This window comes from Ambystoma mexicanum, chromosome 2p, assembly GCF_040938575.1.
Source record: "Ambystoma mexicanum isolate Mex_15411 chromosome 2p, UKY_AmexF1_1, whole genome shotgun sequence".
Taxonomy (NCBI): Eukaryota; Metazoa; Chordata; class Amphibia; order Caudata; family Ambystomatidae; genus Ambystoma; species Ambystoma mexicanum.
The window spans coordinates 817,555,219-817,572,848 of NC_090923.1; the positions used below are offsets into that span (position 1 = coordinate 817,555,219).

Consider the following 17,630-nt stretch of genomic DNA (forward strand, 5'->3'; position numbering starts at 1 on the left):
ATGCTTTAAACGTCTCAGATTTTTATAGAGAAATCACTGTTTTTTCCGATACTGTGCCCCACATACTCGATCAGGGCTTAGTTGCAATGTAGACTGTTGGATAGCAAGTCTTTTTGACGGTTTCCATAGCCCCCTATGCATTTTGCTCTTTTTGTGTGATGTTCTCGTCCTTTTTGCCATGGAAGTACATATAGGTTTAGTTTCACTGGGAATTGAAGTCTTAAATATTTTGTACCACCTTGCAAGAGACCTTATGACTTCCAGTGTGGGGGGTACATCTAAGGTTCCCTTTAGTAGCGCAGGGTGAGTGACCTGGCCCACAGATAATAGCTTAATTCTGGCTGGTGATACTGTAATCCTATTTCATGGCTGCACAACGTGTGGCCATTTTAACGCACAAGAAGACTTTCTTGCTCCTCTCTCCCAGTATCCATGCTGCTATACTTTGAGGGGTGGTGGTGTCTCGGAAAGGGATAGGTGGTAGCTCTGTGGAATGTTTATGGTTTGTGTGTGTGGTTGAGGTTAAAAGCTGAGACCTTGCACCATTACCTTGCGAGTTTCAGAGTTTCAATCCAGAAGTACCTGGGAGGATTTCTCTCACGACAACTTTGAAAGATGTGCTGCTTCTGCTTCTCCTGGTCACTTGACTGCAAATCTTAGCCTTTCCAGCTACAGAAGGGAACTGGCTTGAGCTTCCACTCCCCCTGTTCCAGAGGGACCAGTCAGATCCATCACCTATGCTTATGGTTTGTGCTCCCGATTTTGCCTGCCATCCGAGGAGCAGGCGCACCATTTTCCTCCAGAGGCCTCACTTGGCTCTAGCTACAGCTGGGCACTACCTAAATCACCTGGCCCGCCTAGCAGAATCCTAGTTGTGTTCCTCCAGAATGGGGGAACTCCAGTGACTTGCCCTGCATCTTTGGGAGAGGTTCTTTGGATTTAGTTCTCTCTTGTTTCTTTCAGAACTCTATCTCCCAAAATACACTTGGGTGCCACCATGAAAACCTGTACTAGAATCATGGGAATGGAATCCCGGCGTGTAATGAACTGGAATTCTTTCTTGCCAAATGGAGATGAGACACCCAACACACAGTGTACTAACCCCAGACGTGCCCAAAAGAAAACCTATTGAAGCTGAGAATGGACTGCAGGGGAGCCCAAACTGAATTGGCAGCAAAACCCCTCAGCCCAGTGTCAAAGCAGTTTTTGTACCATCCTTTGTTGTGGAGGCTACACCAACTAAGCCTCTGGTAATGCTAAAAATACCTGACACAAAAGGGAAGCCAAACCTCTTAAACCTGGGTAGCATGGACTGAGTGACAAGGCTCACTCTCGGGTAGGGATAGCAGGTCGACAAGAGGTACAATAAGTCCACACACAAATCGAAAAAATACAACATATTGATTTACTGAAAAATATATACTTTATTATTATTATACTGTGTGCTATAGTTTTACGAAAGTTTTGTTTAAAAAACATAACAACAATTTGCATATATATTTACATTTGTGCATCTTAAAATCAGTACAAGTTCATACAAATACTTTCAGAGAATAGCACTCAAAACTAAAACAACCACCTATGGCATTCTTATCAGAGTAGGTCTAATGGATACCTTGCACCAGTATGAAAATAGCCATTACATTTTGTCTCATAAAATGCAAATTAGTCATACCTAACAGATTACACAATTTAGAACAAGAAATACTTAGATGAAGGGAATTTCGCCCTTAGACTTTGCTGATAACTGAATTTCTCAGCACTAAAGAGGTTTCACCCCCACAAACATTCTCTGCTTTACATCACTAAGTGAATATGCTAAACAGTTCCCAATTATCAGACCTAGTACATTTTACAGGTTATAGCTAACATATTCTTCCTTCTAAGTAGGTGGACTTAGCATGAGGTTCATCAAAGCAGATTACATTTTTGTTAAGAGACGTCCAAGTGAAAACATAAATGAATTGTTAGGGCTAGCCATACATTTGGACCATAATAACTCTCTTGCAAAAGACGTATTTCTGACATTGTTTTCTCCCAAACAGACAATTCTCACTATCAAAATGAGTTTAAAAGATTTCTCCACACCTCAAAAAAGCGCCACACTGAGTATTTGTAAAGAGTAAGTTGGTTTATTATATTAAATTGAAAATGCCCTTTACGGATGACACGTGTTTCAACACACCAGTGTCTTTTTCAAATCCAGGCTGGTGGCAATGCTGATAGGTAGCATAAAGACAGTGAACATATAGCAAAATAGATGGATATGCATTACAATCATAGGTCATGATAAATCAAATTGAACAAGACCCATAGCGAAGAAAAAAATCATGGTGTGGTGTAGTCACAGAGAAAAAAGGAGGGGTGAAGGGTAGGGAGGTCAAAGGTAAGTCATATTGAGAAAAAACAAATGACAAAAAACACAAACTTTATTGGCAAATAAAAAATCAAAAGAAAAAAGGACAATGGCTTGAATGATTGACATTTTTGGAGATTTTTGCCCTTGTCGGCCTTACCTAAATCTCAAGTCAAAAGGTTTCAATTGGGTGTAACACACAGTCATGGGTTAAATCCCCCTATGAGAAATCATATCAAAGATAACATCAAAAATAGAACCTTATTGGTATGTGTGGTTTAAAAAGCCATAGCTTTTAAACAGAAAGAATTCGTGTTTATGGAGTGTAATTTATTCAAACCAAAATATGCGCCAAAAATGGTGTGTGCCTATCCGAAAAACAAGTTTGTCTGACACAAATAGGTTGAAATCACCGTAGAGAGCGCACAAACTGGCGTGCAACAGACATTGATGTGAAACTATAAGTTGCCGAGCACTTATTAAATCATTTTACTAAGCAGTAGAGAAGTTAGAGTAAAACATGGGCGAGCGCGCCGGGAAGCGGCAGAAAATCTGGGTCGTATTGCAACCAAGCGCGGTAGCGCTTGTGATATGATATAAATATATCTGATAGAAAGATAGTAAAGCGCTGAAGCCTACCTCCTGTTCCGCTGAAGTCTGCTGCCGTCTGGATTGTGCAGAAGGCTGTACTGGCACAGTTTACATAGGTTGTCATGGCAACCCAAAGTCCTACTACTATTTCCATTAAGCCTCATCTAGGAAGTCGGGCAAGGAACAAACGAGTGCCATGTTTTGGGCTCATAACCAATGACAATGTTAACAGAAACACCCGTGAAGTGATATTTAGGTGGTTTTTCAAGGGCTTATTGGTTGCAATATATTTACAAACTGTTTTAGTACCAAATAAGAGTAGCAGGCAGAGAAATGTACACAGAACCTATACTACGTGTTATCAGATATTAATGTATGTCATTATACATTATATCCTGTTGAGCTACAGATATCAGGTTTATAAGACATATCTTAGTAAGGTGTGAAAGGAGTGTTAACAGGGCGCTTTGTTAATATAAAATCCCTGTCCTACTATATACTGTATATCGTATGTTTGTAAGCAGAATAGACAAAAAATAAAAACTTTAAAGATAATGCGCCATCTCGTGGTCTCGGTTCAGACCAAACTCCGTCGCTCTGAATTTGCATATGATGCGGGCTTTACACTGGCGAAGGAGGGTTTCCCTGTCTCCACCTCTCACCCAGGGAAGCCTGTCTGAGTCCGATGAACCTGACATCCATTTTGTCATCCTGTTGATGCTTGGTTTGCCAATGTTGGGCAAGCGGTAATAAGGAGTCAACTTTACTCATGGCATAAACATGTTCACGTATTCTATATCTTAGTTCTCGTATGGTGCTGCCAATATAAATGCGCGCACATGTGCAAATTATCGCATATACAATATATTTTCTGCAGCAATTTATGGTATCCTTGATTGAAAAGGTTGTTCCTCTCGAGTCTGTGAAGGTCTCTGTATTTGAGTGCGATAATTTGCACATGCTGCATGATCCACAATGATCCCGAATCCTATAGGTAAACCAGGTAACCATAGTTCTTGTCTTGGTGTTGGCAGATTTGGGAGTAGAGATGGGCTAAGCATGCTTTTCAAGGATCTTGCTTTTTTTTAAATTAAATTGGGTTGGTCATCAATGAGGTCTTTGAGGTGATCATCAAGTTTGAGCAAATGCCAGTTTTTGTTGAGTATTTTTCTAATTTCAAAGTTGTCGTGAGAGAACGTTGTGATAAAGCTAACTTTATTCTGTTCCTCAGTTCGTTTGTAATTCTTGGGTTGTAGAGTTACATTCCTGTCCATTGTGACAGCTTTTGCTTGTGCCACATCAATGCACTTTTCATTGTAGCCTCTTTGACAGAATCTGTGCTTCAAAAGATGGCATTCCTGAGCAAAATCATTGTCATTGCTGCAATTTCTACGAGCTCTTATGAATTCCCCATTCGGTATATTCTTAACCACTGTTTTCAGGTGGCAGCTTGTGGCAAATAGGGTTAAGTTGGCCTCTGTTGGTTTGCGAAAAGTTTTAGTCACAAGTTTGCCATCCATCACGTATATTGTTAAATCAAGAAAATCTAGGCTGGTGTTACTCAATGGTGAGTGTGTGAGATCCCTTCTGTATTGTTATTTAGACGACCCCTGAAGTCGATTAGATCTTCGTCATTGCCATTCCAGATAAGTAATATATCATCAATGAATCTGGTCCACATCACAATTTTGTCTTTTGTCCTCAAATTTGCTCATAAATAAATTGGCTAGGGCTGGTGTGTATTTTACGCCCATTGCTACTCCCTGTTTCTGCTGGAAATATCTTTTGTTGATAAGAAAAATGTTGCTATCCAGAGTTGATGTAAGCATTTGTTTGAGCATGGTCACGTAGAGGTAGTGTGAAGCAGTTTCCCCACGAAAAGTATAGTCTATGGTTTCAATGGCTGCCTCGTGTTTAATCGAGGTATATAGGGCTCGAACATCCCATGTAACCAGTTTGTATGTGTCTTGCCAGTCGATCGATTGAAATTTCTTGATGACATCAGTAGAATCTTTACAAAAGGCTCTGGTGTCTGGTACACGGGGGCTTAATTTGTTGTCAATTAACTCACTGATTTTTTTCCTGTGGCCCAACCAATACCACGGACAATCTGTCTTCCCTCCGGAATTTTGTTGAAGGCTTTATGCACCTTGGGTAAAAAGTAAATGGTTGGGACCACAGGATGCGGGACAATTAAATAAGCTCGTTCTTTATCTGTAAGAAGGCCTTTCCTTTCCCACATCATAATTTGCTCCAGTATCTGGTTTGAAATTTGGACAGTTGGATTTGTCCTGAGTTGCTCATAACAAAGGGGGGTTGTCAGGTGATTTTCGGCCATCTGTACATAGTCAGCACGATCCATGATGATGATGATTTTTCCCGCTTTATCAAAATGAGACAATAAATAATGAAATGTTTGATGGTTTCAGGCTGTAAACAATGGAAACAAAATCTGCAATTCACTGTAGGACTTTTAATCCAATGTTTAATGCGTTCCAACGTATGCAGTTGGTTCATTCGGAAACGCATGTAAATTACACAAATTTGTTCAAACAGAAAACATTCAATGCATCTCAGTCTCGGCAGCCTTTTATGGGAATAAAATGCAAATTCCCGATATAACTGATATCGCCCGATCTCCTCAATTGTATCTGCTCAGTCCAGTTGATATAGTTGTGTTTTTGCATATCCTGGACGCCTACATATATCCTCCTTTGTGATAATCCTTTTTAAAGCGCTTTCCATCATACCTTGGAAAAGTACAACCAACTGTGGATTTGACCTCCCAAGCATTTCAGAAAATTCTTGGTATTAAGAGTTTCTGGGTGTATTCATCATCTTGGCGTATGTATTTACTTGCCGCCAAAGGAAGCGAGCTGACAAACTGGATAGACCCAATTCATTGCGGATGCATGAATTTAGTAACGAGTTGGCCAATACAAAGGTTTGCTTACAGATACGAGCTTGGATAGAGTTTAAGAAACCATCAATGTCATGTAGACATAATTCCAAACATATAAAAGGATAGCTTCCATTTTCAATAAGTAAAATTGTATAGCTGGATTTAGCGAGAACTTAGAATATTTTTTGAATAACACTTTTAATTGAGAGATCGAACTTTATGGGAAAGAGATTTATACCAATGACTTTTATAAAACATATCCGATAAATCGTATCCTAGGTACCTGGGTTCTGGCATTCTATCTATAGGAGCACCATTAAGTGTCCACGAGTATGCAGTTGATTTCTTACCACTGGAAAACACTAGTATCTTTGACTTGGAGACATTAGCCCGCAAATTATGTGCCGTGGCAAAAGTTAAAAAGGCCTGTAATTGATTTTGAAGTCCGTAAGGTGTTCTGTCGAATAATAAAATATCATCAGCATAGGCTAGCCAATTTTAGGCGCAGATGCCCTAACTTTACCGGTAAACAGATTACTTGGAGCCAGATGTGTTCATTGTCGGCCAGATGCAGATTGAAAAGGGTGGAAGCAAGGTTGTAGCCTTGCTTCACACCTGTTTGAGTCATGATCCCTCCTATGAGTGCCCCTTGTTGGTTAATTCGTACTCTGTAACCTGTATCTCTGTGTAACATCGCAATTAATTGAATGATTGTCTGGGAAAGCCGAAATGTTTCAGCTTGGACCAAAGAAGATTGCGAATAACGCAGTCAAAAGCAGAGCTCAAGTCTAGCGAGGCCTTGTAGACTGTGCATGCTTTGTTTTTCTTGACTGGATACAACAGATGAGACCATATCCTTGCATTTAGGGCCCTGCCCATGTGTTTACGGAAACCAGTTTGATGTTGTGATAAAATATCTTTGTCTATTGTGATTGACGATTTCATTGAGGATTATAATAGTGAAAACTTTATACGAGGCATCCGTCAGAGCTATTGGTCGATAATTATTTGGCTCTGACGGATTGCTTTTTTTGTATATCGGAATGATCAATGAAGTTTGCCATGATCGCAGGATTGTACTAGTATTTAAGATATTTTCGAATTTAAGCTTTAGAATGCTTGCCCAGAATGGAACATCTGTTTTTAAAACACAGGCATGACGTCCGGCCTAGATGCCTTTGAGTAGTTCAATTCTCCTATGGTCCATACAATATCCTCTACTGACCATAGAATGCGTGGCAAACAAGATAAATGTACTACTTGAAATGTAGTGGTGCAATGTATTTTGGGTAGTTGGAAGGTTTAGCAATATGTTTGGACCAAGAGTCTGAAGAGAAAGTAACAATCATGGGATCTAAGTTCTTAATTGGTTTGACTTTGAACATATTCCAAATGGATTTGGTGTCATGTTTACATAGGTAATTAACCATGCTCTGATTATCAGCAAGATACAGCTTAGAACGTGGACTTTTGCAGGTATTCCTATAAGTCTGAAGAATCCGTGTTTTTTTGATATTGTGTATTTTTGATTATATACATTTAGACATGGCAGAGCTTTTAGGTCTCTGTTCTTCTGCTTCTTTAATTGCGCAATTCGCGTTTGATATTTAGGAGGATGTGAATTAATATTGAAAACTTTGGCAGAAGCGAGCAATGCAAGTTGTTGTCGAATAATACTATTATTGTACGCTTCTAACCAAGCAATATCTTGAATGGAGTATAATACCTTCGGATCAAACATTTGCATTGCTCCTAATTTAGAAACCAAACTATGGCAGAGCTTCTTAGTCCAATGAACTGAGATTGGAGGATGCTCTGTTTCCACCAAGCCCAGCTCCGGAAATGTCTCGATGTGTGTACAACCAGCCCTTAGTTCAGTTAAAATGATACAATGGTCACTATAACCAATATCAGAATCTTCACATGGACCCCAAGAGTCCAGCAAGTTAGCGGAGATATAAAAGGAAATCAATTGTCGAATATGCAAAACCCCTATACCATGTATATCGTGGAGCGTCTGGTCCATAATCCACCACAAACCTATTCCAAGAGGCAAAATAACGATTCCAGATCTTTTACTTTACTTTATTGCATTTGTATGGCGCACCATAAACCCATAGGTGTGAGGGCGCAGACAAAAAACATAGAAGAAAGGGGAGATAGAGAGGCTGAACGATCTAATGGAAAGAAGTAACTGAAAACCAGGGGCAACTATTTGAAGAGGAAGGTTTTAAGGCCCTTCTTGAATGTATTCAGGGATGATGAATTTCTCAGTTGGTCAGGCAGAGTGTTCCAAAGTGCCGGTGCCGCTGAGGCAAAAGCACCACATTGTGCCTTTTTGCCTTTGACTCTGGGCTGCTGGAGCAGGTTCCGGTTGTTGGACCGAAGGTTTCTGGCAGAAGATTTTATTCCAATGTACCTTTGCAGGTAGGAGGGCATCTTGCCCTGAAGGCATTTGAAAGTGATGACCATAAATCTGAAGGAGTTTCTTGATTATACGGGCAGCCAGTGTAGTGCTCGACGTGCCTCCGAGACATGTACCCTGTATGCAAGACCGGATACCACTCTGACAGCTCCGTTCGGAACCACCTGAAGGCGTTTGATGATTTTTTTTACTGGAGCCTGCTAATAGGCTACAACAGTAGTCTAGTTTGGAGCCTATAATGGCTCGGGCGATGGTCTCAGCATTGGATTGGGAGATGTATGGACGCAGATGGGATAACAATTTAATATAATAGTTGGCGGAAGAGACGGTACTGGCCACATAAGAATTCATCTTGAGTGATTGATCCAATACCACGCCTAGAATTTTAACCTTGGGAAGAGTGGAAATTAGAGCATCTCCCAGCTGGAAATGTTTGTAAGTTGAGTCCAATTTGGCTATGATGCTATCAGATCCTACAACCATGAGTTCTGTCTTGCTGCGGTTGAGTGCAAGATTATTCAACATCATCCATTGTTCTATCATGGCAAAGATGCGATTAAGTTCTTTTTCATCCTCCGAATGCTGGCCTGTCAGAGGGATGTCACACTGAGTGTCATCTGCATAGTTGCAAAAGAAGATGCCCTCATGGGCCAGATGGGCAAAGAAAGGGGACATGAAGATGTTATAGATGCAAGTCGACAGACTGGCGCCTTGTGGCACTCCAAACAATGTCTGAATTGCAGGCGCTTTGGCATTGTTGGCACATACCCTGCTAGACCTTTTGGATAGGAATGAAAGTATCCAGTTGGTAGCGGCCTGCGAACAGTTAGCTACTGACATGAGCCTGTCTGCTAGTATGGCATGATCGACGAGATCGAATGCTGCCGATTGATCTAGGGAGATTAAAAGAGAGATCTTTTGAGAATCCATTCTTTGTAGTAACTGAGACTTAAGGTCAAGAAGCGAAGTTTCCGTACCAAACCCTTGTCTGAATCCTGACTGAAAAGGATTAAGAATAGGGTGGGCATTTAGATGTTGCGCTATTTGAATATATGCTACTCGATCCAGTATCTTGAGCAAGAATAACATAATTGTGCTCAGCATTTGATCAATGCTGAGCGGTAAAGTTGCTGGACAAAGTAACACAATTCGAGTTAAAGTCCCCTCCCAGGATGATTCTGTAATTTTCATTTCGCAATAGCCTACTTTCAAAAATAGAATCCAAGGTATCCATTAGACTATCAAGTGTTTGGACCTATTAAAATATAGAGATATCAAAAGAAATACATCAGTGTTACCATGAATCAAGTTCATTTCTATGGCGAAAATAGCTTCAGAAGAGTGAATTAATGTGGCTTGCACATTCAAAGTGTTTACTAAAATTGCCAAACCACCATTTGGTCGCCCCAAGCCTGGCTTTGCGGCAGGGGCGTAGAAGGAAGTATATCCATTCACAATAGTTTTTTGCAAAAAGATGATAGCAGGTATATCAAAAATGACATGTGACTTCAAGCAGGCAAATAAATTGTGGTAGCCACATACATTCCTTGAATGAAACTCAAGTTTCACATAGCTAAGAGTTTGTTTTGGGAGGCTCTATAGCTACTAAAGTTTTGACCAAATGTTCTACCCAGGACCAATCTTTGATATTAGAGGCTATGGCTGTCAACTGAGCTATAAAATCAGGTTGAGTGGTGGTACGCGGTATAGTGTCACCTGGTATAACCGGAATGCTAGTTTCCTGAGGTAAAGGATCTAAGAATGAATATGCATGTTCTTCTTCTAAAAAGAGGATCATACGAATGCCTAGGAGCTCAAGGTCCTCATGAAGATCCCAAATTTGCTTTAGTATTATTGGTGAATTCAATTTGCATATCATTCTCAAATTTTTGTCAAAAGCCAATTTCACCCATTATACATCGCTAGAATTAAGAATTCTAAGCATGGGAATCTTGTCAAATATTTTGAATATGAAAGCTTGGTTAAGCCGATCTTTGCCATTGATCCCATGATGGTAGAAGCTTTGATCGGTGATACCAGCCTACCAATGCGAATCTAACTGCCCCTCTTCAATTTTACAATTGGAACTAGAGCTCCCAGTCATACCTTGGTGTGGGCAGTCTACGCATTGCAACTCTTTTTCATTGGGGGAAGGTCGGGCATCAATGGTACCCCCTGACCCCTGCATGTGGAGAGGACACTGCATTTGACCATTCTTGGGGGAGCAGGACAAATAATCTGTAAGCATGGTCGGGGACTACATTGCCTTGAACCTGCCCACTGTCCGATTTCCCCAACTTACTAGTAACTATAGTAACAGGATACAATGAAGGAAGTTGCGATTGTTTACTATCTTTAGGTATAACATTAAGAGATGAGGTTTTGGCATTGCCCACGTGCAACGACTGTTGATTTTGATTACCTCCTGCATTAGTATTAGAAACTGGATCTGGTTTAACAGCCAGGTTTACACTTTTTATTTTCTTAGCTATTATTATTATTTTTTATAGGAATCCCCTCCTCATGGGCAAGGCCACCAAGGTTCTTAATCTTTGAACCTTGCGTAGTGGCCCTGTCACTAATCGAAACAGCGGGTTGCACTCTCTTGTCCGCCGCTCGTGATTTCTTTTCATGTTTCTTCTCTCAATATCCCTAAGATGCTTACGGGAGAGAAAGCCTCCTCCGACAGTCCTTTCATCATGTGTCCCCATATTTTGCACCACCCAACGGAGGGATCACAACCATCTCTTGAGGGGACCCTCTTTCTTGTTATAAAATGTGTACGAGGTCGGTGGGCCTATCCGGCATTAGAGAGGTAGAAGGAATTTCCGTTGCATCAAATGGCAAACCTATATGATTGGCTAAAAGCGATAGATTGATTGTGTGAACACAACTCTGTACCTCACTGAAGTCGGTATTATTGCTTCCAACTGGTCCAGAATCACAATCAACTGGATGATAAACAAGTACCGCCTGGGCGAGGAGTCTCTCAAGAATAAAGCGGAGCTACCAGACCCATCCGTCTGAGATTGCTTTGTGAGAACCAACGACCCTTGCGTCTGACAGCTCTTAATGAGAGTGATCTTTGGTTTAGAATTCTCCACCAAATCCATGTCGTAATCCACGCTGGCTGATTTCCCACATAGGAATCCCTCCATCTTATTGATTTTGGCAATCAATTCCAAGGGCCCTGATTTCTAAGAGGGTCAGTTAATGCCCTTTGTCTAAAAGGTTAAAAATATGTCTTATTACTGGATAATGTTGCTCCATATTTTCAAGGTCCTGTATTACTGGTGAAGCACTGAGAAAGGTGATATGTGACGCTTCATAAGTTGTTAACGGGGGCAATTTTCTCTCTACTGGACTGGAACAGCTCTGAAGAACTTGCTCGGGGTCCGTAGTCAATTTGTTACTCGTGTGCTGGTCAGATGGATTGGTCAAACCAGCTGTTGCTTGTGCTAAGGGAGGCTCATTCTGAAAATTATTTAATGACCCTGTGGTTCCTGTGTATGAGGAATCTTGGTCTGCAAGTTACTGGAATTTTTATCCCAGGTTGGTTCGAGCATGTGGTCCAAATGGACATTATCAGTACCACCCCTAACACAGGAGACTGGCGTTGAAGGTCCCAGAGATAATCGGGTACGCCTTAAAATATCATCGATCATGCACCAATGCAGGGAGACAAGTAGAAGGCGGCGGCTCCCATATGCTGAGGAAGATATGTTGAATTGAATTATCACAATCGTACATTTCTTTGATGGGAAAAGATTTTCTTGTTTTGGCCTCCACAGCACATGCATGAATTGTGCATACATATGTGAGAATGCCACATATTGAATAAAAAGATCTAACTACGTGGGCTCTAAATCTATAGTTATGGGTTCATCTTGCTTTGCTTTGCAATCACAGATTCAGTGAGAGAAGGTACAGTCGCACAATCGCCTTGTTCGTCAAAGATGCGGTGACTAGCCTTCTTAGAATTAGAAGGCTGCATAGGTTCTTTACATATTTTCCCACTGCGTAAAACGCTGCCCATTATGTAATCCCAATGCAAGCCAGACTATTGAAAATATACACATTCTGAAACAAACAAACAAGTTACCGGACCAAAGCTATTCACTTCGACACAACCTCAGGAACATATATGTAGAAGCAATTGTAGAAAAGAGTCGTGCAGACAGCAAATAGCAAAGTACCAAAAATAGTACTTGGCACAAACACTGTTAATGAGCCTACAAATCGTAATTAAGATTCGGATGCTTGTTAATCTGCTTAGATGCACATGCTGTGCATATGGTTCGACATCCAGGGGTAACCGCAGAGTATTGCATCTTATCTTTCGGGGACCGAAAGGGGGACATCGGCATAGGCGTGTCTGTAACACTATCCCTATCGTGACGTATAATGTACCCAAAATCCCTCATGCGCTGAGGTTCATCAGATTGTTTTTTTCTGCCCAGATTACTGGTTGCCCTATTGCGGCGCTCTTTCATAAAAGACATTGTTATCACCTTGTTATCGACTTTGTCGATTATTCCCTTAAAGTCATTTCGACTGTGGTTTCCTGTAATACGCCGAAGACTGCAGTGGACTTTTGACACCTACGATCCGGCCGCAGAGCCGTCCGCGTGGCCAAGTCCTCTGGCCGGCCTACAAAGTAGGCAGAGTGGGGTCGGGGGGCCATATCCTTTCAGTTATGTCTCTCCTCTTTCCCCCTCTTTACCCTCAAGGTCTGGTCATCGCCTTTATTACCTTTCGCAATGGAAAGGACACCATTTAAGTTTTGCCCCTCTTGCAGGGCCAGATATCCTTGGAAGGACGAGCACTCTTAAGTGCAATAATTGTCTACAACTTGACCACGACGAAGCGTGGTGTGCGGCCTGTAAACTTACGCCCTAAAACGCTTAAGGAGCACCGTGTTAAGCAGTGGGCGGCCTATGGCATGTCGCAGGCTGGATCTTCTTCCCCCACCCTTGCACCCGCCGAAAGTGACAGAGGTACTAGTGGTGACCAGGCATCCATGTTGGATGCCATCGACCTCACAACGGACACTCCTAGGTCCGCCACGCCCGTCCCCGACCCTGCTAGGCCTGACACAAGTCACGCTATGGGGATAACACCCGGCAACAGGGGCGTACAAGATCAAAGCCACACTAAACACACAACCCCAAGCCCGGTTTCGACGGTACCATTGAAACGAACAAAAGCGCCAACAGGACCGGTGAAACATTCGACGGGATCCTCTGATCTTCAAGATCAACAGCCTTCCCCACATCTGCAGCAGTGTCTTGTGACTGGGCCTTCTAAACCAAAGGGCGCTACCTCCAAAACACATCCGGCCCCTGAAGGCCCCCGTAGGAGAAAAATCTACTGCTAAGCCTCCTAGTTAACAGGCCCATCGCCCGATTCGCCGAACATCCCCGAAAGCATCGCCAGGATTGCTTCATCAGTGGAGCTGAAGGAGAAGTCTAAAGAGACGACGAATTACAAGGAACGGGCTGTGGACAAGTCGAAAGACGCGCCACAGCGACACGATGCTCGCGAGGACTATGTAGAGCCCTCTGCCTTTGTCTAGCTCTATTGGAGACAAATTTCGGCGCCATAGGGAGGAGAATGAAGATTGTCCACCCTTCTGGTTCATCTAGATGGACCAGAGAAAAATTTGAAGGGTGTATTGACAGGTTGGAGACGTTTGTCTCGTTTTCAGAGCAACCTATCCCCAAGAGACCTCAGGTGGACCCTTCCTCTGTGCCGGTTTCTAATTTTCTAGGAAAATGAGGACCTTCTCGGGAGGATTACATTTCCATCCACCCCGAATACGAGATCCAGATGGACACACATCACGACAAGAGGAGGATACTAATTTCCTACAGAACTACGCTGTGGATGACCAGGCGGATCCCACAGGAGACTGGGAGGACAGTCACCAGTTTGAGGCGGAACCATAGGTACACCTCACTCACGACCAGGACCCTGATGTCCTATGTTTGGATTCCCCTCCCTCCACTCCGGCCCGCCAGGCCTCCCCAGTGGACAATCAGATGGCATTTAACGCCAGATTGAGAAAGGCGGCTGAATATTTTCAAATAGCCACCCAGGAGGCTTTGCCTCAACAGGACTTTGTGGAGGATATCCTCAAAGAAAACCCCCCCTCCAGCCAAGCCATACCTCTTCTCAATTCCATCAAGAGGAGATTGGCTCCGTCCTTGATCACACCAGCCCATACTAGGGCAGTAAATCCGAGGGTGGAAAAATTATTCTGCTCATCTCCTACTGACCCTACATACAATAAGCACCATGCCACCCCCGATTCACTAGTGGTTACCACCACCCGAAAACGGGTGGGGGTACCCCTTACTACAGGAGAGGCGCCTCCTGATAAGGAGTCGAAGAGGCTGTATGCCTTGGGAAAACGAATCCCCATGGCAGCTGCCTTTTCCACGCACGTAGCAAACACTACGTTGCTTGCTAGTTATGCCGATGCACAGTGCAATCTACCGCAGGAAGGTCTCCAAGAGGTGCCTGAGCCTGCTAGAACCAAGTTACTTGTCATCGTGACCAAGGGCAGGCAGGTCAACCAGAACGAACTGAAAAATATGCAGGATGCTGCGGAGACGGCGGGAAGATCGCTAGCTCAAGGCACCCTGCTCAAACGGCATGCTTGGCTCAGGAACTCTAGTTTTAAGCTGGAAACCTAAGCAACTCCTATTAAGCCTGTTGAGGAGACAAATCTCTTTGGTAAAGCAGTCGATGATGCCCTCGAGACTGCCAAAAAGGAGCATGAGACTCTCAAGTCCCTTCAGCAAATCACCCACCATGCCCCCTGTACTAGACTTGTCACCCAGCGAACAAATTTGTCAAACCTCAAAAGTTTCGTATGGTAACTCTGCAGGAAGTAATCCCACTGTTAAAAACAGGGGGATTACCTGGCAACACTGGACATGAAAGATGCATACTTTCATATTTCAATGTTGCCAGAGCACAGAAAATATCTAAAGTTCATGATAGAGGACAGGCACTATCAATTCAAAGTACTCCCCTTCGGCATTGCCTCAGCACCAAGGGTGTTTACAAAGGTTCTGGCGGTAGCTGCAGCACACCTGCGCAGACTATTCGTCCCGGTTTACCCTTCCCTCGACTACTGGCTCATAACAGGGGACTCCTACGAAACATGCTTATTGAACACCGAGAAGACAATAGACCTCTTGTTCAGTTTGGGATTCTCCATCAACGAGAAGAAATCCACCTTAGACCCCAGTCAGGTCAAACCGTTTCTGGGGGCTCTAATTCGGTCTAAAGACGGCCTCGTCGTTCCCTCCATCGAGAGGGTTCAGAACCTGCTGTTTCAGATCCCTCAATATGTAGCCAGAAGGGAAGTGACGGTATGCATGGCCATGCGACTGCTAGGATTGATGGCGTCATGCATTTATTTAGTTCCTCACGCACGGCGGCTGCTCATGCTTCCCATGCAAGAGTGGCTCAACAGCCAGTGGTGTCAGGCCAGCGGACAATGGGGAGGATCTGATAATTGTCTCGCCAGCCCTCGTTCTCTCTCTGCAGTGGTGGTCCAGGGAAAACCTCTTGAAGGGGGAAGACCTTCACTACCCCTGCAGTAGAAGCCACTCTCACGACAGATGCATCTCTCATGGGGTGTGGGGGGGCTCATCTGCTACAGCAGACAGCGCATGGAGTGTGGTCCTCTCAAGTAGCGTCCAACCACATAAACCTGTTAGAGCTACTGGCAGTATTCAAAGCATTGAAGGCCTTTCAGACACAGCTACAGGGGAAGACAGTTCTGATCTTGACAGACAGCACCACAGCCATGTATTACCTAAACAAACAGGGGGGCACACACACTCCAGGGACATCCAAGCTGTCCCAGAACATTTGGATGTGGGCTCTCAAACACAAGATGTTCCTGCTGTCCCAACACATTCCCGCCAAACTCAACCTTCTAGCAGACGTGCGAAGCAGAGATTTCCCACTGCCCACAGAGTACGAATGGCGCCTACACGAAGACATCATCTCCAACATCTTCGCAGAATGGGGCTTCCCTGAGATCAACTTGTTCCCCACTGAGGAGAACGCCCAATGCCTAGATTATGCCTCCAGGTATCCCCAGAACCGCTCCAAGGGGAACTGACTCTGATAATATGGTCAGGGAAATTTGTTTACGCCCCCCCCCCCACACTCCTCTACTCAACAAGATCGTGCACAAGATGCACCAGGAACCAGTCGCCATGATATTAGTGGCCCCCATGTGGGCCCGCCAACCCTGGTTCTCTCATCTGATGGAGATGTCCTCCTCCCCTCCTATGAAGTTGCCCTGCCTGTACAACATGTTGCCCCAGGACAGATGGGAAACACTTCACCCGTGCCCGCAAACTCTGAACTTGGCGACCTGGCTCCTAAGGTCCTAGAGTTCGGACACCTTCAACTCCCTCAGAGAGGCATTGACATACTTGGGCAAGCTAGGAAACCGAACACCCGGTATTGCTATTCCAGTAAGTGGAAACGCTTTGTCATCTGGTGCAATACCAAGGGCATCAACACGATTGACTGCTCTCCTACCCACATTGTGTTGTACCTGACACACTTGTTAGATTCAGGACTGGTTTTTAATTCCCTAAAGGTTCACCTAGCTGCTCTCTCAGCTTACACTACGTCACAACAGAGGGTGTTGTGGTGGAAAATACCTGTTATTAAAGCTTTTATGGAAGAGGTTAAGTTAATACACCCCCCTGTTTCTAACCCAGCTTCCGGCTGGGATCTGAATGTGGTATTGACCAGACTCATGGGGTCTCCCTTTGAACCAATGCATAAAGCAAATCTAAAAAGACCTTACTTATAAGACAGCCTTCCTAGTGGCTATCACTTCTATTCAAAGGGTTAGTGAACTTCAGGCCCTGTTAGTTCTAGACCCTTTTGTTACAGTCCACAGGGATAAGGTGGTTCTGCGCACTCATCCCCGATTTGCGCCTAAATTAATTTCGAAGGTCTGTGTGAACCAATCAATTGAACTACCCACTTTTTTGCAGAATCCCACTAGCATGGCTGAAAGAAGCCTACACACACTAGATGTGCACAGGACAGTCATGTTTTACATGGAAATAACAAAACCACTGAGGAAGAAAAAAAGTTTTTCGTTTCAGTGGCAGCTGGTAGAGAAGGGGATCCTGTCTCTGAATCAGCTATCTCAAGGTGGATTGTCAAATGCATCACACTGTTATACTCTTGCTAAGAGAGAACTGCCCTTCAAGCCTAGAAACTCTCTAGTCGTGGCACTCTGGCTTCCATAGCATTCATTGCAAATGTTCCCCTTTAGTCTTTGCAAAGCGGCAACCTGGAGTTCTGCA

The 17,630-nt window shown here is 43.5% G+C and overlaps 1 protein-coding gene across 1 annotated transcript in view; it reads left to right on the plus strand.

Annotated features, from left to right (window-relative positions):
- The window catches only part of LOC138566826 (SH3KBP1-binding protein 1-like), a 557,645-nt gene that overhangs the window by 217,316 nt on the left and 322,699 nt on the right, over positions 1 to 17,630 (plus strand). The window lies entirely within an intron of this gene.